Source organism: Melanotaenia boesemani, chromosome 4 (assembly GCF_017639745.1).
Source record: "Melanotaenia boesemani isolate fMelBoe1 chromosome 4, fMelBoe1.pri, whole genome shotgun sequence".
NCBI lineage: Eukaryota > Metazoa > Chordata > Actinopteri > Atheriniformes > Melanotaeniidae > Melanotaenia > Melanotaenia boesemani.
Window position 1 is genome coordinate 5,624,212 of NC_055685.1, and position 27,960 is coordinate 5,652,171.

Genomic DNA, 27,960 nt, shown 5'->3' on the forward strand with positions numbered 1-27,960 from the left:
CAGGTGACAGAATCAAAGTTGCAGGTTGTTCAGAGAAACGAGGCTGACTTGAGGCAAGTCTTCGTTAATACTGAGAGTACTAGGTCTATACAATTAGTTAAAATCTAATCAGTCTTATTTTTTTGTCATACTGTCATACTGAAATGATTACCTGACCTTCACATATTTTACAGACTGAAAAGGACATTTTTGTTTTGTACAGGTCTCTAAAAAATGACCACAATAAATTTAACATGTTCTGAAATGAAAATAAGAATAATAATAATCATGTAAAAATGAACATCACAAATTCTGTTGCAATTGCATCTAGTCAAAGTGATCACATTTAAATTTTCCTTTTCATAATTATGATGCCTATAAGGATGGTGATGATCTGTGTAAGATTCACCGTATTTCTTATTGTATTTGTTAATGGTCACATTTTCCTTCAAGGCTTCATCAATTTGATGAATTTAAGGTGTGGATTTCTTCTTCAGGGTTTCTAGACGGGCATGCCTTGTTTGAGTGGTTGTCAAAGTGACAAATGAAGACATTCAGTAGTGAACACAAACTACTGTAAGTGCCTTCATCTACCTTGTGCTTGGCAGGAAAAACAAACTGCATTCACAGAGCAGAGATCACCAGGGGCCTCTTGCATAAAACTGTGTGTAGCAAAGCAAACTACAGGTGGCGTCTGTGGTGCAAAAAGGAAATGTGGTGCACTTCAACTTTTAGATTTATAAAAGTGTGTGCATGCAAACTGGTAGAGCATCTGTCTGCCATGCGGGAGATCGAAGTTCGAATCCCACAGGGGTGAACAGTAACACCTTCCAGTTGGGGCCTTAGGCAAGACGCTACAGCCCACCGTAAAACGTTTTAGAGAAAAGCGTCTGCTAAATGACAGTAATGATGCCGGTAATGTAGTCTTTTGTTTTAATGTATAAAATAAATATGTACAGATACATCTGAGATTGGTAGCGGTTTATTTAGTGTCATATAATATTTATTTCTATTTCTATACAAATTCCATCTGTGGTGTGTTTCATAAGTGTTGCATCACTTCTAGATGCTCCAGCCTCCAGTCTGTCCCACTCTGCTGGATCTCAGAATAAATTACCAAAGCTTACTTTTGCATTGTCTTTTACTTTACTTTGACTGGTAAATGTTGGCAGCAGACTGTCCACCTCATCATGTCCTTGATTTTATTCTGGACCATTGGTGTCAGCGCTTCCCTTTTTCCCAGATTTTGTGCGTATGCCATGGTCAGAGTTTGCGTGGCGGTAGGAACATTCTCCCGCCAATATTGTTTTTCATAAATTCCAAAAGTTGACTATATTTGCCGTTAAATACATTATATAAGTATAATAATGTTATTTTACTAATATTTTTTTATAGAATAACTAAAAATAAATAAAAGCCAAATATGTGGAAGGTATGTGGAAGTAAAATATTGTATGTGAAAAAATGTTTTTTTTTTTTTTTATAAATCACATATCAGAGGGTCAAAGCTTGGAGGTTTTTTATGATTCAATCTTGATATGTACTCGTCCACTACTTTGTCTCTCAGCTCTTTGATATTCATGGTTTTGCTTGCCTATAGGTGCTGCATACTGTGAGGCATTTAGGAAAAGACTACCTTTTCTCATCTTTTTTCTTTTCCTTTTCTTTTTTTTTGGTAAGTGGCTGTGCCACCATCACAGCCACAGCTGCACTTTTAGTCCAGAGCACTTCACTCCTCATCAGACACAAAACACAGCATCATCATTATCTGCTCTGTTCAGTGATTGTCCAGTACACAACCAGCATTGGCCTTTAAAAACACATTAATTTGCACTACTAATGGAACCACTGACATCACACAGCTTAGTGTTTATTACTGACAGAGCTGTTAGTGGTCATTTCTGGATATCTCACAAATCTACAAACAAATGAAAAACATGAATGGTTTTTGCATCTTAAAGCCATCATTGTCAGGTTGTGAAAAAAGACACTCCGATACCAATCCTTTATAAAAAATGGGTTTGTAATTAGATAATCATTTGCAACAGTATTGATACTAACAGTGACATCTTCATTTCCTCCAGCTGTCACACAGCTTTCCTGCATCAGGAGATAAACACCAACTGTTCCCCCTCCAGCAGTTGAACACTGATAAGCTGACCCCTCTGAGTTTCTAAATTATTACAACACATTTTTCTTTTATTCTCATATAAAGTTCGTATTACAACCACTTACCTGTATGCATTTAGTGATCATTTTTGGAGATGGCGTGACAACAAAGTGCACCACTGCAACTTTCAGTTTACATAGGTGCCTTTCATAACAATATTAAATCATATACGCTGTTTAGAGGCCAAAAAATCCTACTTTAGGTTACACTGACTGAAAAACCTGGCATTTACTCAGAAAGAACTTAATATGCCTAAAAATTAGGGCTGGGCACATTAATATGTTGTTATTACGTTACCACACTAACCACATTAATTAATTAACTTTGATAATTTTTTATTGCACATTAATGCAGTGTTTTTTTTGTTTTTTTTTTCCAAAGATTTTGCTCACTGGCTCTGAACACAGAGAAACCGCATGCAGAGGCTGCAGGCCATGTCTCTTCCTCCATGTCTCGTCCTGGGGCAGCAGTTTCACGTAAACAATCAGAAGAGAGCAGGTTTATTAAAATGAAGAGAAGTTTTTTGTCTGGCACTGAAAGTTGAAAAAGACCCAGTATTTTTCTTTGTCTGTCGAAAAATGAAACGAAAAATCATGCAGTCTGACTTAAGCACTGGTAAGCAGATGAATTAGCCCTGAATGAAGCAGTCCCAGACTTTTATGGTGGAGCCAGATCAGACAGCTGTGTCCAATGATCAGCCACACAGAAGCTAGAGAAAGGAGGAGGGTAAAAAAAAAAAAGTGCAGTGCTAGTTTCCCTCCAGATCTTGCAGCGATGGTTGAGATGGTATTGGACTGAAGGAACTGCCAAATCATGTTGCTGCGAATGCAACACTGGAGGTTGATATCCCAGAAAACATTCCAATGGGGTATTGCCAGTAGAAGAAACTGATAAGTGTGCATATTCAATCCCAGTGACGTGCAGTGAGGTTCATGGCTGGTGAGGCACTAGGCTAGAGGGGCCTGAAAACTAGCTAAATATAGCAACAAGGTCGCTAAGTTAAACACTGCACACACTGTGTTGGTGTGTGACTGTGCCTCCTTGAGGTGAGGCAGAGTACTGCCTGCCTGACTTGTCTCTACACTTTATTGTACGATAAACAGGAAAGTTTCTGTCACAAATACATTAAAGAGATTACACAGACTGTAGAGAGTCATGTTGTATAACAAATATTTCTGTGACATTCATATTGGCAATATGCTGAGGAACAGAAACAGGCACGCGCCATTCAACCTAGTTTTTATTGGATCGCACAGAGTTGAGGCACAGCTCACCCGTGCCTCCACCAGGGTTTCTACCTTGTATTTGATGGGGAAATACTCAAATTTGACAATTTTTACTTAATAAACTGTCAAAAACATGTTAGAGTCATACTGAAAATGTATTTATAACACAGATCAGTGGAAAATATTAATATTTATTTCATGTATTTTTTTTCTTTATCATGACAGGTGAAGCACTGGCTCACCTGCCTCTCCTGACCACACGTCACTGTGTGAAAAAAACAAAGAAATTAAAGAACTAAAACACAATTGCAGGAGAGCGGAGAGGAAATTGAGAAAAACTAAAAAAAAATATTATGACATTTTACATGAACAACTCAAAATCTAAAATAACACAGTAAAACAGGCAAGAACACTCCCTTATCCTCTTATACCCTTGTGTTTTGATGTCTAAGTGTAATTAAAAATGAGAGGCGAGTTGCCACAGGGTGCAGTCTGTGTTCTGATGATGATTGATTTCAAGGTTCTCTAAGTTGTTTATAAATGTCATAATGGTGTTGGGCCTTTTCATTTATTGAACCTGCTTTTAAATGATGAACCCTTACGGACCCCAAGGTCCTCTGGTACCGGCCTGTTAGTTAGTTCAAGTAAGAAATAAAACTTAGGGCGAGGCCTCATTCCATTAATACGGTCCTTGTCTGGGACTCAATGTCCCTTTAGCTGGTGTGTGAGAGAATATGATTTTGTGTGTTTGCTTTGATTTATTTTGTGATGAACTTTGGGTGTGCTTGTGATTATTTTATTTAAACAGTTTTTTTTTTTATCATGTAAAGCACTTTCTACTGCTCTTATGCATAAAAAGTGCTTTATAAAGTTTGATTTGCTTTGATTTAAGATGTTTGATGACCATGTAAGAAATTTATTATTTGAAAAAATATACCAATATTTGTCAGAGCTTCATAATAAAATGTATAAAATAAGAAAAACTGGTCAGGAGCTCTATGGGATCAGAATTTTCTTTTCTTCTCAAAATCTCCAAGTGAAAAAATATCTGAAATGAATGACAATAACCAAAAGTTATAACCTTACATCTAATATCAGTGAGCTTCACCTCCATTTATTACAGTAATAAAACACAGCTGATTGCAACTTTTATAGCGGTATTATGCAATGATGTGAATTTATCAGTTTAATAGTCACAGAAGACACATTTCATTGCTGAAACGTGAATTTCAGCAAAAATAATTTACAGTAGAGAATGTTGTGGCGAATTCTGGTGGGACAAAAGGATCCAGCACAAAGTGGATTAGAGCCAATCGCAGTTTGATCAACTTGAACTGAATCTGTCTTTTATTTCAGTCTAGTCTGCAAATCTTCACCAGATCTCATCAACAGATTGCAATGAAAGTTTAGGGATCATATTCATTGATCTGAGACCTTCATGAGTCATATAAAAAGAAAGGTCTGATTCAAGAAATTATCATCAGCTCACATTTTTAAGACTATGAAACAGCTCTGATGAGGACAGATATCCTCTCATAAGTTTGCTATGAACATGGCTGGTGTCATAAAAGATTGGTGATAGTGGGTTAATCACCTATATTAGTCATTAATCTAACAACTCACCACAGTTAAATTAACACCACAATTTAATTAATACATCTTTGGTTTCCTACACTTTTTCCACTTCTTCACAATACAAACTTTTGTTTGTACATCATATTGACATTTTTACATTTTTTTTGTTCATGTTTTAAATGGTCATATTTTATTTTTTGTAGTTTGTAAAATAGTTAATAAAATATTGTATTAATTTAATTAGTCACTGTCTGTGGTGTACTTATGTGGTCCTAAAGTCAATTAACCAGAATTGTTACATCCCGATTGGACTTCTGCAATTCCTTATTATTGTTCTGTCCCAAATATGCCCTGAAAAGTCTCCAGCGGATCTAAAATACTGCAGCAAAGTTTCTCATGAGAACTAGAAGGAGAGATCACATTTCTCTAGTTTGAGCTTCTCTTCATCGGCTCCCTGTTAAATCCAGGATAGAATTTAAACTTCTTCTCACATATAAAGCTCTCCATGACCAGGCTCCATTGTATATCAAAGACCTCATAGTTCTATATATTCCCATCAGAACTCTTGGCTCTCAGACTGCAGGTCTACTTGTGGTTCCAGGGTCTCTAAGAGTCCAATGGGAGGCAGAACCTATGGCTGTCAGGACCCTCTCTTATGGAACCAGCTCCCAGTTTGGTTTTGGGAGGCAGACACCCTCCCGATCAGCCTTAAATCCTTCCTTTCTGATAAATCCTATAGTTAGGGGTGGTTAGCCATCCCGTAGTTATGCTGCCATAGGCTTAGACTGCTGAGGGACGTCCCATAATGCACTGGGCTCTTCCTTTTCATTTCTGTTCCTCATCTTCCATGCAGAAACATATGACAGTAACATATGCAGAGAAAAATGGAGGAAGTTTTTAGCAAATATGATTGGTCAAAGACATCTGCAAGATCACATGCAGCATTGATTGGTAGTAGAGGTGAACTCAGTTAGTAGAAAACATGGACAGAAACCCAACCAACAGTTCAACTTCTGTAGAGGCCTTCCTCCTCATTAACATGCCCAGGATTTTGCCAGATGTTAAGAAGCAGTGAAAGTCTTTTTACTGCAATTTACTCTGTCCGTAGAGTCTGAGAGCTGCTTAGAGAAGTATTAGAGTCTGAAATAGGTTTCTGCATTCCAAACATTCCCTTTGTGTTCTTGTCTGCACTCCAAGCTCATTCACTGTGTGCCAGTGATCTAAGATTTCCCATGACAGAGTGGTTTAAACTTCCTTCACCTTGGTCTCCATGTTGCTGGTGTCCTACACCCCAGACATCTCCTCCTCAACACATCTGGATTTAAGGTCATAATCTGAGCATTACCTTTTCTACAGAAAGCGCAAACAATTACTCCTACAGGACATCCAGATCACAGATTATTGCAGATGTAAAAAAGGCTAAAACTGACAGCAGAAGTATCAAACAACACATCCAAACCAGTGTAGAGAATTCATTTTATTTAATTAATGTGGGATTATATGTAAAAAAAATATGTGAATTGATTGTCTGTAAAAACAAACAAAAACCTTGAAAACAATAAATAAGTAAAATGAAAAAGATTTTTTCCTAAACAGATACAAATTAAAAGTTGGGGTATGCATTTACGTTTACCCGTGCTTTACTCAACAGCAGGAGTAATGCAAATGTTTCACTCTGTTTCGGACCAAAGAAGCAAACTCTGGTCCAGTTGGAAATATCAACATGGTTGATATGGCCTCTCCTGTTTCTCATACTGGACAGATTCTGGTGAATTGTCACCTGATCTCAGTATATCTACACCTCTTCTGAATACACCAGAATCTACAACACAACTTATCAAGATGCACCCCCAGCTAATGTCAGATACAACTACCAAAAGCCCACAAAGCTCCATGAAATCCATCATCACAACATGGAGGTAACATGCCAATAGAGGACCATCCACTAAAACTCACAGACAGTACAAGGAGGACATTGATCAGAGACAACAGCGAGACCAAAGAAAACCCTGAAGGACAGACTACTAGATCTCTCCAGAGGACCACTATCGAGCTGGACTTTATGGAAGATTGGACATAAAAAGACACTGCTGACAAGAAGGTCACCAGAAGACATGAAGGAGACTCGCCAAACATCTGGAAGAAAGTCCTTAGGGGTGCTTAGGGGATGTGTTTTATCTGCAGAGATTGTGAAACTGATCAAAAGTAAAATACAGAATTCTTGAGGAAAATCTGTTTCAGAGGATTGAGACTGAACAAATGCTCACTTTCTGGCAGGGCAATGACCCTCAGCATCCTGTTTAGGAAATGTTGAGTAGATTAAGGCAATGGTTCTCAAACTGGGGGTTGCTGGATCGTTGTATATATATATATATATATATATATATATATATATATATATATATATATACATTCAGGATGTCCCATCTAAGATCACACAGTTAACTACTCAGTCATCGCAGGGTGGGGGCTGTAAACATTTGTTGTCTTGGAGGTCGTGGCTCAAACAGTTTGAGAACCACTGGGTTAAAGAGAGAGGTTTAAATTTGTTGGACTGACAGTCAAAGTCCAGAACTCAATCCAACTGAGAATCTGGGCCAGCAGAACCCACCCAGTACCTGGATGTGGATCAGTCTTACTTTGACCTAGCCTTTAGGAGACATATGATAGACTAAGGCCCTGTTTACACCCCAACATTGAGACAGTAAAATGTGTTCTTGCCTCTCGTTTCCACAGTAACAGAGTTTTGTGTGACTTCCAGAGTGAAATTTTCTTACAATGCAAGGCGAATCCCGTCAGTGTAAACTGGAAGTGGAATCTTTTGGCAACAATGACATATTTCACGTCATCTTGCACTTGTGCACTTAGACCCTGCCTAACCTACGAAAAGCACAGCAACAACGGTGAATGTCCATATCATCTCTGCACTGCTACATCATTTTAATTTATTTGGTCTGTTTAACAAAACCTGTTTCTGGTAGAGTATTTACGCTGTCAGAAAAGACGCGGAGGTTATGCGCCAGATAACTAGCGGTTGACATGTAAAGCTTTTGTTATGTTGCGTTTTGCGGTTTTTGCGGAAAAGGTTTTTGCGTTTTCTGTGAAAACATTGTCATGTAAACAGGGCCTGAGGGTGGTACTACAAAGTACAACATGTTGACTCTGAGGGAGGTGGATATATATGCATACTGGATTTTCCCTTATTATTTTAATTTCAGCAATTTCAACTATTTTCTTAAGTTCTATGTTTTACTTTTTGTTTTCACATAAAATCCCCACTGAATGCATTTAAATAATTACAAAAAAAATGTTTTAAATCACACTATGTTTTCTTTTATTCATAAACTATTGTTAAAATGAAGCAGTTTTTAAAATACCAGGTTTTATTCTTTGCTGATGTAGGTAAAAAAACCCAAAAAAACAAAAAACAAAAAACAAAAAAACCATCAAGAAACACAAACAGAGAAAAGGGTAAAAAAGAAGCAGAAGAGGGGAAAAAAAGAGGGAATGCAAAAATCAATTTACTGTTAAGTTTAGTAGAAAGTCTTCATCAAAATTAAACCCTTAATTAAAATACTGAGCTTCATTGAACACTGAAGAAAAGCTAATAGGGATTAAAGAGTCAGCTCCTCTTTATTTGAGTTTATCAGTGCAACAGTCAATACTGTCATTAAAAACATAAAAAAAGAAAATTCAATAAAAAAACAAGAGGAATTCCTCCTCTTTCTTTTCCAATTGTTATGTTGTTCTCTTGGGTTAGTCTCAAGATTTTGGTTGCTAATTAAACTAATTTTAAATTTGAAAGAGAGCATAACTTGGACACAAATTCAAGGAAAAAACATCCAATTTTTTTCCCCCCAAAAAACTCCATCCATCTATTTTCTTCCACTTATCCAGAGTTGGGTCGCGGAGGCAGGTGCCTAAGCAAGGAAACCCAGACATCCCTCTCCCTGGCCACATTCACCAGATCGTCCAGGGTCTTCCCCGGGGCTACCTCCTGGTGGGACGTGCCCGGAACACCTCACCAGGGAGGTGTCCAGGAGGCATCCTGAGTAGATGCCCGAGCCACCTCATCTGGCGCCTCTCGATGTGGAGGAATAATGACTTTGAGCGCCTCCCGGATCACCGAGCTTCTCACCCTATCTCTAAGGGAGCCCTCGGCCACCCTGCAGAGAAAACTCATTGTATTTGCTTGTATTCGCGATCTTGTTTTTTCGGTCACTACCCACAACTCGTGATCATAGGGTGGGAACGTACGGTGTGTGCAGAATTATTAGGCAAATGAGTATTTTGATCACATCATCCTCTTTATGCATGTTGTTCTACTCCAACCGGTACAGGCTTGAAAGCCTACTACCAATTAAGCATATCAGGTGATGTGCATCTCTGTAATGAGAAGGGGTGTGGTCTAATGACATCAACACCCTATATCTGGTGTGCATAATTATTAGGCAACTTCCATTCCTTTGGCAAAATGGGTCAGAAGAGAGATTTGACGGACTCTGAAATGTCAAAAATAGTGAGATGTCTTGCAGAAGGATGCAGCACTCTTAAAATCGCCAAGCTTTTGAGGCGTGATCATCGAACAATCAAGCGTTTCATTCAAAATAGTCAACAGGGTCGCAAGAAGCGTGTTGAAAAAACAAGGTGCAAAATAACTGCCCATGAACTGAGGAAAATCAAGTGTGAAGCTGCCAAGATGCCATTGGCCACCAGTTTTGCCATATTTCAGAGCTGCAACATCACTGGAGTGCCAAGAAGCACAAGGTGTGCAATACTCAGGGACATGGCCAAGGTAAGGAAGGCTGAAAAACGACCACCACTGAACAAGACACACAAGATAAAACGTCAAGACTGGGCCAAGAAATATCATAAGACTGATTTTTCTAAGGTTTTATGGACTGATGAAATGAGAGTGAGTCTTGGTGGGCCAGATGGATGGGCCCGTGGCTGGATCAGTACAGGGCAGAGAGCTCCACTCCGACTCAGACGCCAGCAAGGTGGAGGTGGGATACTGGTATGGGCTGGTATCATCAAAGATGAGCTTGTGGGACCTTCTCGGGTTGAGGATGGAGTCAAGCTCAACTCCCAGTCCTACTGCCAGTTTCTGGAAGACACCTTCTTCAAGCAGTGGTACAGGAAGAAGTCAGCATTGTTCAAGAAAAACATGATTTTCATGCAGGACAATGCTCCATCACACGCATCCAAGTACTCCACTGCGTGGCTGGCCAGAAAAGGTCTAAAAGAAGAAAAAATAATGACATGGCCTCCTTGTTCACCTGATCTTAACCCCATAGAGAACCTGTGGTCCCTCATCAAATGTGAGATCTACAGGGAGGGAAAACAGTACACCTCTCTGAACAGTGTCTGGGAGGCTGTGGTTGCTGCTGCAAGCAATGTTGATCGTGAACAGATCAAGACACTGATAGAATCTATGGATGGCAGGCTTTTGAGTGTCCTGGCAAAGAAAGGTGGTTATATTGGTCACTGATTTGTTTTTGTTTTGTTTTTGAATGCCAGAAATGTATATTTGTAAATTTTGAGTTGTTATATTGGTTTCCCTGGTGAAAATAAATAAGTGAATATATTTGGTTTTTGTTAAGTTGCCTAATAATTATGCACAGTAATAGTCACCTGCACACACAGATATCCTCCTAAGATACTAAAACTAAAACAGCCCCACTCCAACTTCCAAAAATATTCAGCTTTGATATTTATGAGACTTTTGTGTTCATTGCGAACATAGTTGTTGTTCTATAATAAAATTAATCCTCAAAAATACAACTTGCCTAATAATTCTGCACACACTGTAGATTGACCGGTTAATTGAGAGCTTTGCCTTTTGGCTCAGCTCCTTGTTCACCATGACAGATCAATGCAGAGTCCCGCATCACTGCAGACGCTGCATCAATCCGCCTGTCAATCTCCCGCTCCACCCTTCCCTCACTCGTGAACAAGACCCCGAGATACAACAACTCCTCCACTTAAGGAAGGACCACATTCCCAACTCCACCCTTTTCCGGCTTAGGACCATAGCCTTGGATTTGGAGATGCTGATTTTCATCCCAGCCGCTTCACACTCGGCTGTGAATCGCTCTGGTGAGTGCTGAAGATTGCAGCCTGATGAACCCAAGAGAACCACATCACCCACTAAGAGCAGAGACCCAATCCTGCGTCCACCAAAACAGATCCCCCTTACACCTCAGATGCCCCTAGAAATCTTGTCCATAAAAGTTATGAACAGAATTGGTGACAAAGGGCAGCCTTGGCAGAGTCCAATCCTTTTTAATGCCAGGTAACATAGGAAGTGAATTTTTTTCTCAACCAATCAAAGGATTGCAGTGTGTCAAGCTCCACCCTTTTGGGTCAGCTTGGTTAGACTGGTACACCAACAGAAGGGTCTCAGGAAAGTAGGACGGGCCGGATATTGGGGTACCATTCCCTCTTTTTGAATGTGGAAATAAAAGAAAATGCATCCTGACCCAACCCACACCTGTTGGTGGAAATGGAGCTATGGACCGCATGTGTACCGCTGGTCATGACAGATACTGCTAGATAGCTACACAGACCACGAGCACCACTGACAATTACAGATGCTTATAGATGGCTACATAAGAAAATGTTTCCTGGATTTGTTCTTAAGTGAAGCAAATAAATAAATAAATTAATTAATTAAAAACAAATTATTGCTAGTTGATGCAGTATTTCCAGACTTCCAGACATTCATAAATGGGCCTCTGCCAACAAACACGTTGTGAACCCTGAAAAGTTTTCAAGTGAATTCATACCTTGTTCATACATTGGCATCAAATGTACCTTGAATCCAAACACTGTTAATGTGTTTGTTAAGAAAGCCTGGTTTATGCAGTCTAGTGTAAAACAAAACCAGTTTCATTTAGTTTAAGAAGCAACATGTGTGCACATTATGTCCCTGTCCTGCAATCTTTTTTGTTAATCTCTTTCTTTCTGGATGTCTGACCACTCCTGTAGTGTGTGTAGTTCTTGTCCTGCTTACATTAGTAAAATTGCATTAGGTTCTACTGGATCCAAGCAATCCCAAAGCATTCATCTTGCATGTAGTGCATGTAGAGATGAGAAAAAAAGTCACTTTAGATTAATTCTTTTCAACAAACTCACACAGAGTCACATTTAAATCCTTCTTTAGCCTTCATAAAGCTCAGTACATATGAGTATAGAAGCAGTCCATGTTGCATGTGTTTGCACATGGAACACATATTGTCCCTGCATTTGAAATGGTGGCAACTCACCAGTATAACTGAGTCAGTGGCAGACTGTCCTGTTCAGATATAATGGAAGACCCTGACGCAGAATTAGGTTCCAGTGATGCAGGTAACACAAATCCAAATTATGAAATGTTTATATGTCACTGTCATGAAAGAAACCTTTTACAACTAAATCATTTCAGCGAGAGAACCAATAAAAACAAAGTAAATACTCAAATTTCTCTATTTATATGTAATGTGGTTGATCAGTTCACATCAACTTAGGCACTGAGTAACATTTAAAAAATATATAATCTAAAAATCTGTCAGAAGGGGGTTCTGTTCAGTTATTTATATATATTCCCGGGGAGAAGATCTCCATTCTGATCTTGATGATATCAACCCAAGTTGCTGCTTTTTCCTCCTCAAGATTTGTTTTGAGTTAAGGAAACTACTTCTTCAACTGAATTATAAACTACTGGCACTAATGCTGAACACAGCCATTCACTTCAAACCAGTAAAATATCATTTAAGCTTCAGCCAAGTTTTCTAGAAGTTTTGTGTGTGTGCGTGTTTCTCTAAAAAAATAAAAAATAAAAAAATTATCTTCACTCAACTATCAACCATCAGTAAGTGTGGATATCTAAATGGTAACCTTTAAAGTGTGTTACTGTGGTGCTGAAGGTGCTGTGGGATAATTGGGCTGCACCTAAATTCTGTTGCTGTGCAACACCCTCCACCAAGGAAATAAAAGGTAGATGTCGCTGTTTAATAAATGGACAAATTTTGTGAGGAGCCCTGGAATATGGAATGGTCTCTTCTCTGCAAATCCTGTACCTGTGGACCTCAGGTAAGCAGCAGACAAATCCACAAGAATGATTTTCAATAGAACAACTAGCAAGTGTGCGCTATCTGGACTGCATAACTATGCCACTTATCCCCATCAGGAACTGATATCTATCTATAACTGTTCTCCTTTACGACAGATATCTATAGTTGTAAGGAAGTATTTAGTCTTTGGGATTTCTACGGGTCAATGTAAATGACGCTAACAGATGACTAATCATTGTCAGCTTTCTCACATTGATCTGACCACTTGAAACGGTCAGCAGCCTGAAGGGTCTGTCTGTCAGTGGGTGAGACTGTCTCTTTGAGGTCACCCTTAAAGTAGCTCAAGGGAAATAACGCAAATGTTCATATACTCTCTCAGTACACTGGCGATGTCTATCTAAGGGACCTTTGGGCAACATTTGTCCCTTATGCCTTCATGAAACCAAATCCACGAACACAAACCCAATGACACACAGCACAAAACAGACAAATGAAGTATTATACAGAGTAAGAGGTCTGCATAGTTCCCATGTAAAGTACATACCAAATGTAAGTCTATGTCATTGCTCAAATCAGCTACTCATTCAAATAACAATAACCCAGCACTCGCAGCTGAGCATCCAGTAGTGGCAGATGAGAGGGAAACTATGTTTTTTTCCTGGGCTGTAACTTATTTGTATGAATTTAAGTTCAATCATCTGTTACCATCTATTAGCTGTGCATTAGCTTGGAGAGGCTAATGACTAGCATCTCTAAACTGGTTAACCAATGGTTTAGCAACAGCCTCAGCTATGTATTAGCATGGATGGAGTGGATGACCATCAGCATTTCTAGGCTTTCAACTGTGCTACTATACTATATATACTGAAACTACTATAGTATTGAATGATTTCTTGAGGCAGAACCAAAGAAAACATAAAAGTGAATTAAAGTTAGGTCATTTCTTCCATCCATGGCCTTTGGAATGGAACGTTGCTAGCAAACACAATGAATAAGCTATAATGTGTGCACAAAAGAAATACAGGAAATGCTGTGTTATGAGTTTCACAGAGACATAGCAACAGGAACATATCTGAGGCTCTAATGTCCACTGCTGTCAGCAGATCAAAACATTGACGAAAGTGAAAAAAGGTGAACCAGATGACTACAGACCAGTTGTCCTAACATCTCACATCATGAAAGTCCTGCAGAGGCTGTTATTGACACACATCAGTGGGGCTGAAGACGCTTCAGAGCCCACTCTCATCTGGACAAATCAGGCAGCAGTGTTAACATCAAGAGTCATTTATGAAACCAGCCTGATAAACTTAAATTAGAAACTCTGCTTATATGTAGCCAGTTACTTTGTCAAGAAGATGAATCACATAAATACACCATAGCAAAAAGTAGAGTCAGCAACAAGAGATTTAGTTGACTTAAAATGTAAACGTAGTCCATAATTTTATATTGTACATATATGTAGGGCTGGGTATTAAATTGGCTTAGGTATAGGCCTTAGAGATTTATTTACCTTGTACTGTTATGACCATTCAGTCTGTAGCCTACCTCAGCTTTCTGTCCATCTGTCCCAGCTGTTCCCACAATGGCCACAACAATGAAGTTTGGCTGAACAGTGCTCATATGAAATAATCCAAGCATTTCTTTTCATTTAATATTTAAATCTGTCATTTTTATTCCTGTACTTCACTCATTCAATTCTCATATTTTCCTTCCTTCCTTCCTGTCCATGTGAATTTCCCTATTCGTTCTTTTCATTTCCCTCCTTTTCTCTCATGTTATCTGACCAGCTTCATTGAGCTCACAAGTGGAAATCTGTAGGGATAATCTCTCTCTGTATCCTACCTTTCCCTTTCTCCCACCTAATCCCCCTTCTCTACTCAGATTAGAAAAAAGAGAGGGATGAGAAAAAGAAAGATCCTTGGCACTCGAAAGAAAAAAATGGTTACAGACATCTGAAGTGAAAAAATAATTACAAACAATAGGACATCAAACACGATCAGAAACAAGAAAAATAAAAAGAAAGTGAGGAATAAAATGAGAAAATATGTCCGTCTTTTTTCTTTTTTTTTCTTTTATCATGCCTATGATTATTAACTTCTAAAACATGGTGGATAGATTTATAGTTAAAAAATAAGCCAACAAATGTAAAAAAAATACGCATGAATTTTTCTATTTTTCCATATAACTTTGCCAAATATATATTTCTCTCTCTATCTCTCATGCTCTCTTTATTTACCTTTTATTTTTTATCTTTACAAAAATAAAAATTTGCCAGTTATTTTATTTTTCAGATATTCTGTTTAGTGTGTACTTTTTGGACTGTACCATTCTTTTTGATCTCTAATGAAAAATATGTTGCTTCTTTGAAATACAGTGGCTTCTTCATCCATGCATAAAATGTTCTATAGATACAATACAAGCCAGGAGTTTTGACACTTACCTAGAAAAAATTTACTTTTATATGGTACTGTATTTAAAAAGAAAATAAATAAATAAATCGTTTGCGTCATGCACACCCCCCTGTCCCTGGGTAGGGTGGTAGCTTCTTATCCCTCTCAAGCTCAGGTCCCATACCATTTTTTTTAGAAATAAGCAATTTTTTAACCAAAAGTATTGAAGCTTTTGTTCATACAGAGGTACTTTTGTATAAAAATTTGCACTGCACTGCTATTATATCATCATTTAATTTAGCACATAACGATGCAAATAAGAATGCTGCACAAGCTGCTGAATATGATTGATGATTTTTCACATCCTCTACACAACACAGTGAGAGGATTCTTCAAGTGCACGGACAGGAGATCATTCCTGCCAGCAGACATCACCCTCTGGCAGAAGGCATTTTCTCTTTAATTATTATTATTTCCATAGAAAACAACAACTAAAACATCACAGTTTCCCTTTGAGATTAATAAAGTCTTTTTATTTCTTTTAATCTGGTGACTGCATGGTCGACTCTGAATGAAAATTTGATTAAAGATGCACTACCTGCTGAATGCTGGCTGTCTTATAAACAATAAAGAAATGACTAATTATAAAGGACACTCAAAATTGTCCAAACATTAAACAAAAATGGTACAATAGAATAACAACTGTGTTCAAACCTGCCTAATGACAGTATTTCCCACAAGCATTTGACTATAGCTGAAATGTGAAGTGGCTGTTGGATCCACTACCTAACACATAAACAGATACCCTGAGTAGGCCGATGGGAGGGGTGACAGTCTGATGCTGGCAGGGGGAAGGTCAGCTCTTGTTAACAATGAGTTCATTGATTCCAAGTTCCCAAGCTCTTCTCAGTCCTTCATTCTCTTCTTTCCCCTCATATAATCCACCTCTTTTTCCTGCTATTTTCTCTGTAGTGCTTCTCACACAGAATTTAAAACTTCACATTGCATTAGATACATCATGAAATCCATTTACTGAAGGGAAATTTTGATTTACTTCTCACAGCTTCTTTTTTTTTTTTCCTTTTTTCTTTTTTTTTAATACAATGCAAGCTCCTTTTTCCTGTTCAGGTAGCAGCTCCCAGCTTGTCCAGCACAGAGGACCTATTGTCCTCCACTGAGTGTGCATGTGTCCGTCTCTTCAACAGTCTATGTCTCTGTCAGGAGATGTATTTGGAGAATCGATGTTTCTTTACACTACTAATACAGCTTTCTTTATGAGCATTATCATGGGGGTTTATGTAAAATGTACCTCATGGATAATGTCATAATGGTGGCAACCCCCCCAATTTTAAAGAAAATTGTATTTCTTAAACTGACTGAACACATTTAGCATGTAAAAAAAAATAACTAAGGAGTTTACTGCTCTTATGGGTTTTTTTCAAACTTTATTCGAGAGTTTGTTTGTCGCAGCTCTCGCCACACTGAAAGAAGCATCTGATTCATAAATGTGATTATTTTGACACGATTACAGAATAGTACAGTGCAGAGACGGAGACAGATGCTACACAGTATTACCATCTTTTTCTGGCAATAACTGGAGTACAGTAAACACAACATGGGCCAAAATGACAGAATTACCACAAACAGGAGACTCAGGATCAAACAAGAGGACACATGAAGAAAGCAGAACAGAATACAGAAAACAGAAGAAGACAAAGGATGGGTAAAGCAGTCTCTAAGCCAAGCCTCTTGGGGCCATGGGTATCAAAAATATGACAAATAAGGACCAAATCTGAAATGAAACTGAAACTATTTGTATGATCCACTTTCATGCTGAGGAACATTAATCAGTTTTCTCTGAGATAACCAGAATAAGAGCCTCATCCAAACCTTCAACTTGGAATTTAGACCCCATCTCAACCAGACTGTTTAATCCATCTGTACTGGATCTGATCAACCTATCTATTGACAGGGTATGTACCTCAATCTTTTATGGCAGGTGGAATCACTGCATTGGCTCCCTGTGCATTTCAGGATCGATTTAAAGGTTCTTTTAGTAGTTTATAAATGTCTTAATGGTCTTGGGCCCTGTAAATTTATCTGACCTTCACATGTTTACAGTTCTCCTCCGCCCAGATGTACAAAGACACATGCATGTGCACGTACAGGTGAGCACACTCCCTCCAGCTGACAGGCAGAGGGCGTGTGTGGGAAAATATGTGCTGTAAATAATAGACAACAACCAGGCTTCACTAACTTACACTGCATCCTGCCGATAAAACTGACAGCAAAGTTTGATCATAGTTTAATGTTTACAGCTTTTCATCAACGTCTCTGCTCTGTCGTACCAATCTGTGGTCTAGCCTAGATTAAACTGCCGCTGGGTCTCAACCACACATTTTTCAAGACCCAGCACAGCTTCTGATTGGTTGTTAGTGTTTAATTGAGAGCAAATCTGCCTTCATCTCACATCCTTGGTACATAAACTCAACGTGACAATAGTCCACTTTAGTGCACATTAACCTATTAAATAGTCTTTTTCTTTTTCTTTTGTTATAGCGCAAACACTCTGCAGGCTGGACATGCGGCACGGTGTTGGATTACTTTAAGCCTTGAAAGTAAACATCCATTGCAAAAGCTGCTGAATAAAACAACCGTTTCACTGGCTTGGCAAGAAGAATCAGATAGTTCCAACTTGTCGAGCCATTTTACACGCATAAATCTCAATGTCGGTGACCTGTTCAAGCAGGTCAGTCTTTCTGTGTGGAGTTTGCATGTTGTTTTTTTTCTGCAATGCCCTGTGATGTACTGGCAACTTGTCCACGGTGTATCCTGCCTCTCGCCTGCTAATTGCTGGGATAGACTTCAGTTGTCCCACAACCCTGAATTGGACTAAGCAGCATAGAAAATGAATGAATGAAATTGGATGGAAGAAAAACAGCAATAGAACTCAGGACTATGTTTAATAGTGAAATAACATTTCAACATGAACAATGTGAAGGGAACGCTAGGGATTGGGACTGAACAGCTGTGTAGCCACAAGAAAACCAGTAATCAGTTTGGCTAACCAGAGAAAAAGGCTTCAGGTTGATAGGGAGCATAAAGACTGGCCTCTGGAGCAATGGAAGAAGGTCATGCGATATGATGAGTCCAGATTTACCCTGTTCCAAAGTGATGTGAGCATCAGGGTAAGAAGAGAGGGAGTTGAAGGGATGCAGCCATCATGCCTAGTGCCTACTGTTTGTGTAAGTTTGTGGGGACAGGCTATGACCTGAGGTTGCTGCAGTTGGTCAGGTCTAGGTTCATGTCTAGGTTCAGCAACATTATGCGTCCAAAGAATGAGGTCAGCCGATACCTGAATATACTGAATGAGCAAGTTATTCCATTTTCCCTGATGGCACAGTGCCAGGATTTATGGGACTCAGACTGTGAAAGAGTGGTTCAGGGAACAGGTGACATCATTTTCACACATAGATTGGCCACCACAGAGTTCAGACCTGAACTTCATTGAGAATCTTTGGAATTTGCTCGAGAAGGCTTTGTGCAGTGGTTGGACTATCCATCATCAGTACAAGATCTTGGAGAAAAAATAATGCAACACTGGATGGAAATAAATGTTGTGTCACTGCAAAAGCTTATGAAAAACAATGCGAATTCTGCTGGAATCAAAGGCAGTCCAACCAAATATTAGAGCGTTTGACTTTTTCTTTTCTTTTTTTGTGACGACTTCTGTTTCTGTGGCCAGACAGTGAATTTCTCTAGTTTCTATCTTCTCTTCATCGGCTCCTTAGTAAATTCAGAACGGAATTTTAATTTTTCTGCTCAGATACACTACCGTTCAAAAGTTTGGGGTCACTTTGCCATGGAATTCAATACGGAAGTGACCCCAAACTTTTGAACGGTAGTGTATACAGCTCTCAGTGACCAAGCTCCATTGGATCTTAAGATTTCAGAGTTCCAGTTAGGTTTACTGGTGGTTCCCAGAGGTTCAAAGGGTTCATTCATACCTGCCCTTCAGTTTCAAACCCTAATCCGATGGCATCGTAACTCTGGTTTGTTTGGAGACGTGTGAATATGCAAACAAACTCCGAAGTGGATCAAAGATGAAAACTCTGGTCTGCCTACAAACCCGCTTCAAGTAGACCAAATACAGGAAGTGGACCACAATGCAAAGGTCATTGTGTGGTCAACACTGGGCATTGTGGTTAAAAACAACCAAAATAGTGCATGTGTAGGGAAATAGGTGGTTCTGGATGGGAGAAATGTCTTGCGGTCTGACATGGGAGAAAATCCAGAAATCTCATCAACCAAAGACTGGTAGGATCTGATGCCGCTCCATGGTCTACTCTGATCTGGTGGAAACAGAAGTTGTCCTGCATTAACCAGCAGATGAGGAGTTTTCTTTTTTATTGCTTCCCTTGTTTTATGCTTTGGTCAATTCTGATGCAGCGCCACCTCTGGCGAGGAGGGGAATATATTACTTGAAAGGTTTGGTCCATCTGAGAAAATGTAGTGTGAAAGCAAACTTGGACAGGTAGAATCTTTCAGTCCCCAGTCGCACCAAGTCCAGCGGACTATTAGGCATGAAAGCATCCTAAGGGTAGAATGTTGTCCACTGCCCTATGCATGCTCTGCTTGTGGGACTGAGTTAAGATTTGATGCAAATCTTGGTTTCCTTAGCTAGATTTTAATTTTTTATGAATTGGCTTTTATGAACACTGAATAGATCACAATGAATTGGCTTGGGTTTTGTCTGTAATGACAAAATCATTGTTGGAAATTGGTGCTATACAAATAAAGCTGAGTTGAACTGAACTGAATTGCCTCAACACCATCCAACTTAATTTTTTTTTGTTTTTTGTGCTTGTAACACTAGAACTCCTAGAGCTACAAGCATTTTCATATATAATAAGTCCCCCGCAGCTCATCAACACCTCATCAACTACGTGTTCTTATGTAAATTAGCACTATTAGCGCTTTTCCCGGAAGAACCACTTCCTTAACTCAGACTTAACTCAGGTCTTTGTTGTAGGTTTTTACTGAAAATGTTTTTACACTAAACAAAATTATATTTGTCATGAAAAATAAGCTTGTACGTCATCTGCATTTTCATATCTCTGATAGAGGATTGAGTTTACACAACAGCCGTTGTATAAAAGAAAAAAAAAATAAATAAAAACTCGGACACCGGTAGCAGTGAGGCAAAGCCGGCAAGACCAGACGCCTGATCTGCCCTGGCTGAGACTTCTAATTACTTATTTTAGCCCCACAGTAAATAGTGAAGATTGTCATGATAGTATAAATATTATTGTTGTAACAAACCATCTATTTTGAGGTTGAGGAAGATGTATGTCCCCTCTGGGCTGCCGTAGCGAGAAAGTCTATTACACAGGCTGGTGAGATTTGTAGTTACATTGCCTTCAGTCAGGTGTGTCAACCACTTGCACGCGCACACTTTGTGCATGATGGCAGCAGTTTGGACAGAAAGGAGCACAAGCAGCATTTGCAGTTGCAACTCTAGCAATGATTCATACATACACAGATGTATGAGTGTTTTCACTCCTAAATTCAGGTAAGACGGTGAGCAGACTGTACAATCCTAACATACAATATCTATGGACAAAATAAAGATTTAGCACAAATTTAGCACAGATTTAGCCTGCTCTTTGGGTCTGAAACCTTGCACGATTACCTAATTTGAAAAACAATAGGTCAGTAAGTGAGTTGATTAAGGCTACGTCCACATGGCACCGATGCCGGATCAGGTGTGAAAACGGTGGCAAAAACTAGAAGAAAGGCTTCAACATCCCCCAACACTGCTGGAGTACATACTACAAGGCTGTGGGTGGTGCTAAAGAGTAACCCTCCAAAGCCAGAGCAAAACAACGCATGCACAGATAAAGACACACTGCGTGTTGCAGGAAGCACAGATTGGAAGCAGAGAAGAGAAGATAGCTGAGGATTCACTGCGAGGCAAAAATGAAACCTTTTAATGGACTAATGAAGAAGTTGAGCTTCTTCTTAAAAAATGCTTGACTAGAAAGCATAAAAAACTTAAGAAAGGGTGAATTGGGAATCGGTGCATGTTCGTCACATTGACTTCATATCCTCTAGTTGTGCAGACTTCGCTGTCTGCTCAGTACCGCAGATGGCAGAGGACTCAAATCTATCCACTTCGGTACCAGGTTTCAGACATAGTCGGTTTCATGGAGGCTAATCCCTGGCTTCGTAGGGATGAAAGGGTGGTTTGCTAAAATACTTTTGCGGTTTTGCTGCAATCCAACGTCGTGGGGACAGCCCCTAAGTGTGGAAGAAGGAGGGTTGACTGCAGGAGAAACTGAAAATCCTGGGACTTCTAGTGTTAAAAGGGAGCTGCTCAATTTGCTCTGACATTAACTCTGATACATACTCCCAAACTGATCCGCCTGGACTGACCTGCTGCTGCTTTGCCTTTGTTGCAAACCAGAATTTTCTTCTGTAATCTTGAAAAATTCATTAAAAAAGAAATCACAGCAAACACATTGACAGAATATTGGAGCAGAGCAAGGATGGATCTAAACATCAAAAATGGAGCATAAGTGGTTCTGAAACTGGTTGGTTTTTGATGGTATGTTGCAAAGAATCATAGATCTCTGCTTATCCAGGATCTAAGCAGAACAGAAAAAATCTGGAAATGATAGCTGAGATGAATTCTACTTACAAGAACTTTTTCTTATTTTTCCCATAATGCATTTTAGATTTGATATACTGTAACCAGCTGTGTTACTGTACAAAGTAAAAACAGCATTAACTTTTTATGGCTGATCATAAAAGATAAAAAGATCAGAATAAGTTATGATCATTTGTTTATATTTCCTCTTGTACCTTTGGGATAAAAATAAACTTAAAGGTCCCATATTATGCAAAATTCACTTTTTAATGGTTTTGGAACAGTCATACTGGTCCCCCCGCATGTGTAGGAGACCCGTAAGTGTGAAACTCTTTCAGGCGCTCTCTCTCCCCCCTGCTCCACCTCTAGGGAAGTAAGCGCTGAATTGAGCGAGTTTGAAAGCCTGTACGTTAAGACGTCATAAGGGACAATAACCACTCCCCACAGAGCGATGGACCCGCTTACCGGCTCTCAAAGCCCGCCCTCTAAAAATCACCTAGCGCCCAGTGTTTATCCTTTTCGGCAACCCTCGTTAGCGGACATGGCTAAGCGACAGAAGCACTGTTCTGTTTGTGGCTGCATAAATGAACACGAAAACGTTTTTTTACTTCCATCCACTGAACCCACGAGGACTGAGTGGATTAATTTTATTTTTGGAGGAAATGTACCCGGAAAACTTCCAAAGGTTTTGCATGTCTGTGGCCAGCATTTCAAAGAGGACTGTTTCCACAACATGGGGGCATGGAAAGCAGGCTTCGCCAACCGTTTGAAGCTAAAGCCAGGTTCAATACCAACTGTCCGTGACACAGCTGGAGAGGTAAGAGCTGGCAGTTATTTTATCGTTTCGGCCTTATTAGTCTGATAGCTTGAAAATATATTAGCACTGTTGTAAATGTAGCCAAGTCACTGTTTCTACTGTTTGTATCCGGTGCCATTGTGCATCAGATTGATGAGCGTAGCTAGCTGTGTTCTCCGTGCGTCGCGGTTTGGGTCGGTAATGGGGGCTTCAGGAATGGGTTCCGGTGTTCCGGCGTTTGTTTATCCTTCACTACGCTGTAATCAGCGTCTAGTAACCGCTAAGGCCTAACCTGTCAATCACCTCATGACGGGCGATGCGATGGGCGGAGCCAACAGCTGAGCTGCTCCACCAGGGTTCCGCCCACCATAAACGGCACATTTCTGAAGCTGCTAAAAAGAGGGAGGTGAAGAGAAGCCGCTGCACTCAAACTGAGGGTCGATTTGTCCATACCATGGCGGAAATATTTCATTTAGATATTAATGAATGGTCTCAGATTGGGAATAAAGTGTATAATATGGGACCTTTAAATGATATGATATATCTGTCAGTTTGAAATCTCCATTACTTTTCTGTTAGAATGTTGCAAAGTTTATCCTAGAAATGTTCTATTTTTAACTTAAAGAACATGTTGTATCAGGCAGAAGTGGATCCGCCTGGATGTGAGGCAGTCCCAGGAGATCAAGGTGGAATACTTAGCTTACTACACATATACTGTATATATTGCACACACATATTCAAAAACTCCCTCCTCACCCATCCTCCCATCTCCCCTGGGTAGGCTGGGTGGCTGCTCATTTCCAGCTCGGGTCCTCTACCAGAGTCCTGGGAGCTTGAGGGTCCTATGCAGTATCTTATCTGTTCATAGGACTGCACTCTTCTGGATGGAGATGTCTGATGGTTCTCCAGGTATCTATTGGAGCCACTTCTCCAGTGTGGGGGACATGGCCCCCAGTGCTCCAATGACCACTGGTACTAATGTTGCCTTCACCTTCCAGGCTTTCTCCAGCTCTTCCTTGAATCCTTGGTATTTGTCCAGTTGTTCATGTTTCTTTTTTATATATTTCCATCATTGGGGATGGCTACATCCATCACTACAGCTTTCCTTTGCTGCTTATCCATGATTACAATATCCAGCTGGTTGGCCACCACAATTTTGTTGGTCTGTATCTGGAAGTCCTGTTCATTCTCCACCACCGTGGGAGATGTTTCCCATTGTGACCTAGGTGTCTTCAGTGTATATTCTGGACAGATGTTTCTGTACACTATGCTGGCTACTTGGTTATGGTGTTCCATGTATTCTTTGCCTGCCAGTATCTTGCACCCCGCTGTAAGGTGCTGGATTGTTTCAGGGGCCTCTTTGTACAGCCTGCACCTGGGGTCCTTCCTGGTGTTGTAGCTTGGTATCTGGGCCTTGATTGTCCTGGTACTCAAGAATTGCTCCTGTGCTGCCATGATTGGTGCCTCTGCGCTGTCCTTTAGTCAATTGGTAGGACTTGTTCATATCCACCACTATCTGTCAGTGGTACATCCCATGCAGGGGCTTGTCCTACCATGACTGTTCCTCCATTTCATTCTCCTCCAGGTTCAATTGCCTGAGACACTTATTCAGTGCTTCCTCCCTTGGGGCCATCTTCCTGATGTATTCATGGAGCTTGGATGTTTCATCTTGGATAGTGGCCCTGATGCTTACTAGTCCTCGGCCTCCCTCTTTGTGCTTAGTGTACAGCCTCTGGACACTGGATTTGGGGTGGAACCCTCCATGCATGGTCAATAGCTTCCATGTTTTCACACAGAACTTCTTCCTTTGGCCAGCTTGTTATTCCAGCAGGGTATCTGATTATTGGCAGGGCATAGTTGTTAACTGCCCGGATCTTGTTCTGGCCACTGAGCTGACTTCTCAGCACTTGCCTGAAGCCTGGTACACACATAAAGATTATCAGGCTGTTTTTGTCCTATAGTCTTATAAGCTTTATCATATAACATTATCCTGTGGTCTGAGGTTTGTTAAGAACGAATTTGTGCCGACAATCAGCTCCAAAACGGGTCATGGCCGACAACTGGAAATAATAAACATGTTCAATATTTATGACCAAAAATCTTCACGTGTGTGGAAAGCCGACGACTCATGAGTTGTGACTCTGGATTGTTTTATGGAATGGAACGTAGCCAATCAGAGAGCGAGCTGACTAGGGAGTAAGGAAGGATATAAAGTCTGTGTTCATGCGTCTCCAGTCTGTTATTTTATTTAGTTCTGGATTTATCTGTTAACAGTAGTCACAAGACCACCATTATTACTTCATTATGTATGTCCTATGCAATGCTAGGTGTTGTGTTTTCTGGTTGTTGCCATGGTTCTTCTTAATTTTTTTCATCTTCTTTTTCCGGTTGTTGCTGTGCTTCTTTTTTGTTTTTTTTTTAAGATCACGTTTGATCATGCAAGATTTCTGGCTCAGAGGACTGGATTGTAGATTGGGTGTGGGATAGCATTGTTATGTGCGCAGTGTTCTGTGCTGAGATTATTGGAGCCACCACACACAGTAGCATCAAATTTGTTAAATGCCTGATTTTTAATTCATGTGTGGGGTCTCTAACAGACCCACAGGCACAGACACACACACACACATATATATGAAATATTGGTATTTGAAAAGCTTTTCTATGTGCAATCACAAAAAACAAAACAAAAGACTATTACAATGTGACTACTGAAGAGCGGTATCCTACTAAGTTCTTCATGTTTCTTTAAGCATTGATCGTGTTGATAGGAATTTTGATATTTTAGTGACTGAAATTAAACATTGTATATATTTTTTTAACATTCATTCAACACATCAGTCGTTTAACTTCAAAAAGCCGAGGTTCATTACACGTTATACAAACAGTCACAATATGATGGCTGTGCACGTTTCTGTGTGTGTGTGTGTGAGAGAGGGTAGACAGAGGTGCTGCAAATATAGGAAAAATAAGATCTCCATCAACTTGGATTTTTATGTTTGTTTGTTTGTTTTGTCCCCAGTGTTCTGCATTAACAGTATTCATTTAATTCCTTTGAAGTTAAGTATGTCTACTCATAGAAATAAAGCTTATCCTTCCCTTTAAGTGGATAAATGTTATTTGTCTTGGCTGAAATGTCTGGGAGACGAGATAGGATAAAGTGTAAAAAGCATTAAAGTTTAAAAACATCAGCATTGAAAAAAAAGATGAGGAAAGATCATTTTATTGTACGTACTGCATGTTCTTCTGCTTTCTGAGTCTCTTTCAGCTTATTATACCACTTTATGTACAGGTTTGTTATATTTGTATTTCTCTTTGTTATATTTCTCTTTGTCCTGTTCCTAGGAGACTCATCTGACATACAGATCAAACAACATCTTACAGTATATAGATCCCATCATTCATGTGTTCAGAATGGAATTAAATTAAATTAAATTAAATTAAATTAAATTAAATTAAATTAAATTAAAGTGAAATGAATGGAATTGAACTGAATAGAACTGAATTGAAGTGAATTTGACTGAACTAAACTGAACTGAACTGAACTTAACTGAACTGAATTGAACTGCATTAAATTGAACTGAACTGACTTGAACTGAACTGAACTAAATTGAACTGCAGTAAATTGAATTCAGTTGAATTGAATTGAACTGAGAAGAACTGAACTGAACTGAACTGAAATAAACTGAACTGAACTCATCTGAACTGAATTGAACTGAATTGAACTGCATTGAATTGAACTGAATTGAAATGAACTGAGTTTAACTGAACTGAATTGAATTGAATTGAACTGAACTAAATTGAACTGCACTGAATTGAATTGAATTGAATTGAACTTAACTGAACTGAAATTAATTAAACTGAAATGAACTGAACTGAATTGAAATGAAATAAACTGAGTTGAACCAAACCTAACTTAACTGAACTTAACTGAATTGAATTTAACTGACCTGAATTGAACCGAATTGAATTTAATTGAACTGAACTGAGCTGGCCAGTGGTGTGGTGGTGTTGTGGTTGCTGTATGGACAGGGAGCCTCCACGTTCATGTGTGGGTCCTACAGTCTAGAAACATGAAAGTACGGTTAGTTGTTAATGAAACCGGCCCATGTTTTAACTGAGTGACATTTTAATTGTCCTGAAATAATGGTTATCATTTATTTTTTAGACATAATAAACCGGGACCACTGTGATATTGCCTTTCATCACCTTATAGTAAAGGTGTGTAGGCAGACTCTCCACCTAAGCAAAGCAGAGTTTTTTTCATTTCAAGGCTTGTGAAAAGCCCAGAGCAGGTGAGCACCTGGCAGTCATTCTGGGACAAATTTAGGTAAATTACATCTTAATAATCTTGGTGCTTGACTTGTTTTTTTTTTTTTTAGCATGAAATAAAAGCAAACAAGCTAAGAAAAATATGAAACTACAGAGTACTATTCCATATTTATTGCAGTAAGTTGCGCCTTATATGTAAATCAGGATCAAATTTCACCACCTGCACCACCTCTGAAATGACTGCTGCCACACTAATTAAACAAAAACAGCTTTTACGCAAGCGCTGCCTTCCAAAAACATTCAACAAAAGAACAAATTGGCATTTTATTTCTTTAGCATCTTTCCCCTCAACCACCCCTCCACACCTGCTTTTCAATGATCACAATCACTACTTCCCTCCATGTGTTATGGTGTCTGCCTGATCAGTGCCAGCTGTCAGTTAGCTTCTCTTTCTTTCAGGACAGACTCATGAAGAAAAAGAAGAAAACTAACAGCACATGTAGTTAAATGTATTTTTAAGAGCTGACAACATGAATGCATGGGATGAATGGGAACCTACCGACTGGTTGAGTGGTTTAGCAGTTTAATGACGTCGGTCTGCGTCCAAATCCTCTCATTGTCTTCTCTGCTTCCAAAACTAGAAAGAAACACAATTTTTGATCAGACATAATGCAAATAATATTCTTGTGTATCACATTTAAATAAAAGAGACAGTTTTAACTTCCCTCTTTCTTACAACCCTATCTTTTATTAATCAAATCTCATACAAAGCTGAGTGGTCGAAGACCCAAAGCATAACTTAAGACCGTGTAATTGTCACCAGAAGGTAAGTATGAATAAAACTGGTAAACA

At 39.3% G+C, this 27,960-nt stretch overlaps 1 protein-coding gene and 1 long non-coding RNA gene across 6 annotated transcripts in view; one reads left to right on the forward strand and one right to left on the reverse strand.

Moving 5' to 3' along the window:
- Window positions 1–27,721, reverse strand: part of LOC121638221 (teneurin-3-like) — a 226,750-nt gene extending 199,029 nt beyond the window's left edge. For all 5 annotated transcript variants that reach the window (XM_041982854.1, XM_041982853.1, XM_041982851.1 and 2 more), the window contains exon 1: window positions 27,668–27,721. The gene's annotated coding sequence lies outside the window, so the exon portion shown is untranslated. The remainder of the gene's footprint in view (window positions 1–27,667) is intronic.
- Window positions 3,930–6,543, forward strand: LOC121638223. The gene is made up of 3 exons (XR_006009998.1): window positions 3,930–4,005; window positions 5,154–5,156; window positions 6,531–6,543. It is a non-coding gene; the product is annotated as an uncharacterized LOC121638223 (long non-coding RNA).
- Window positions 27,722–27,960: the final 239 nt, after the last annotated feature.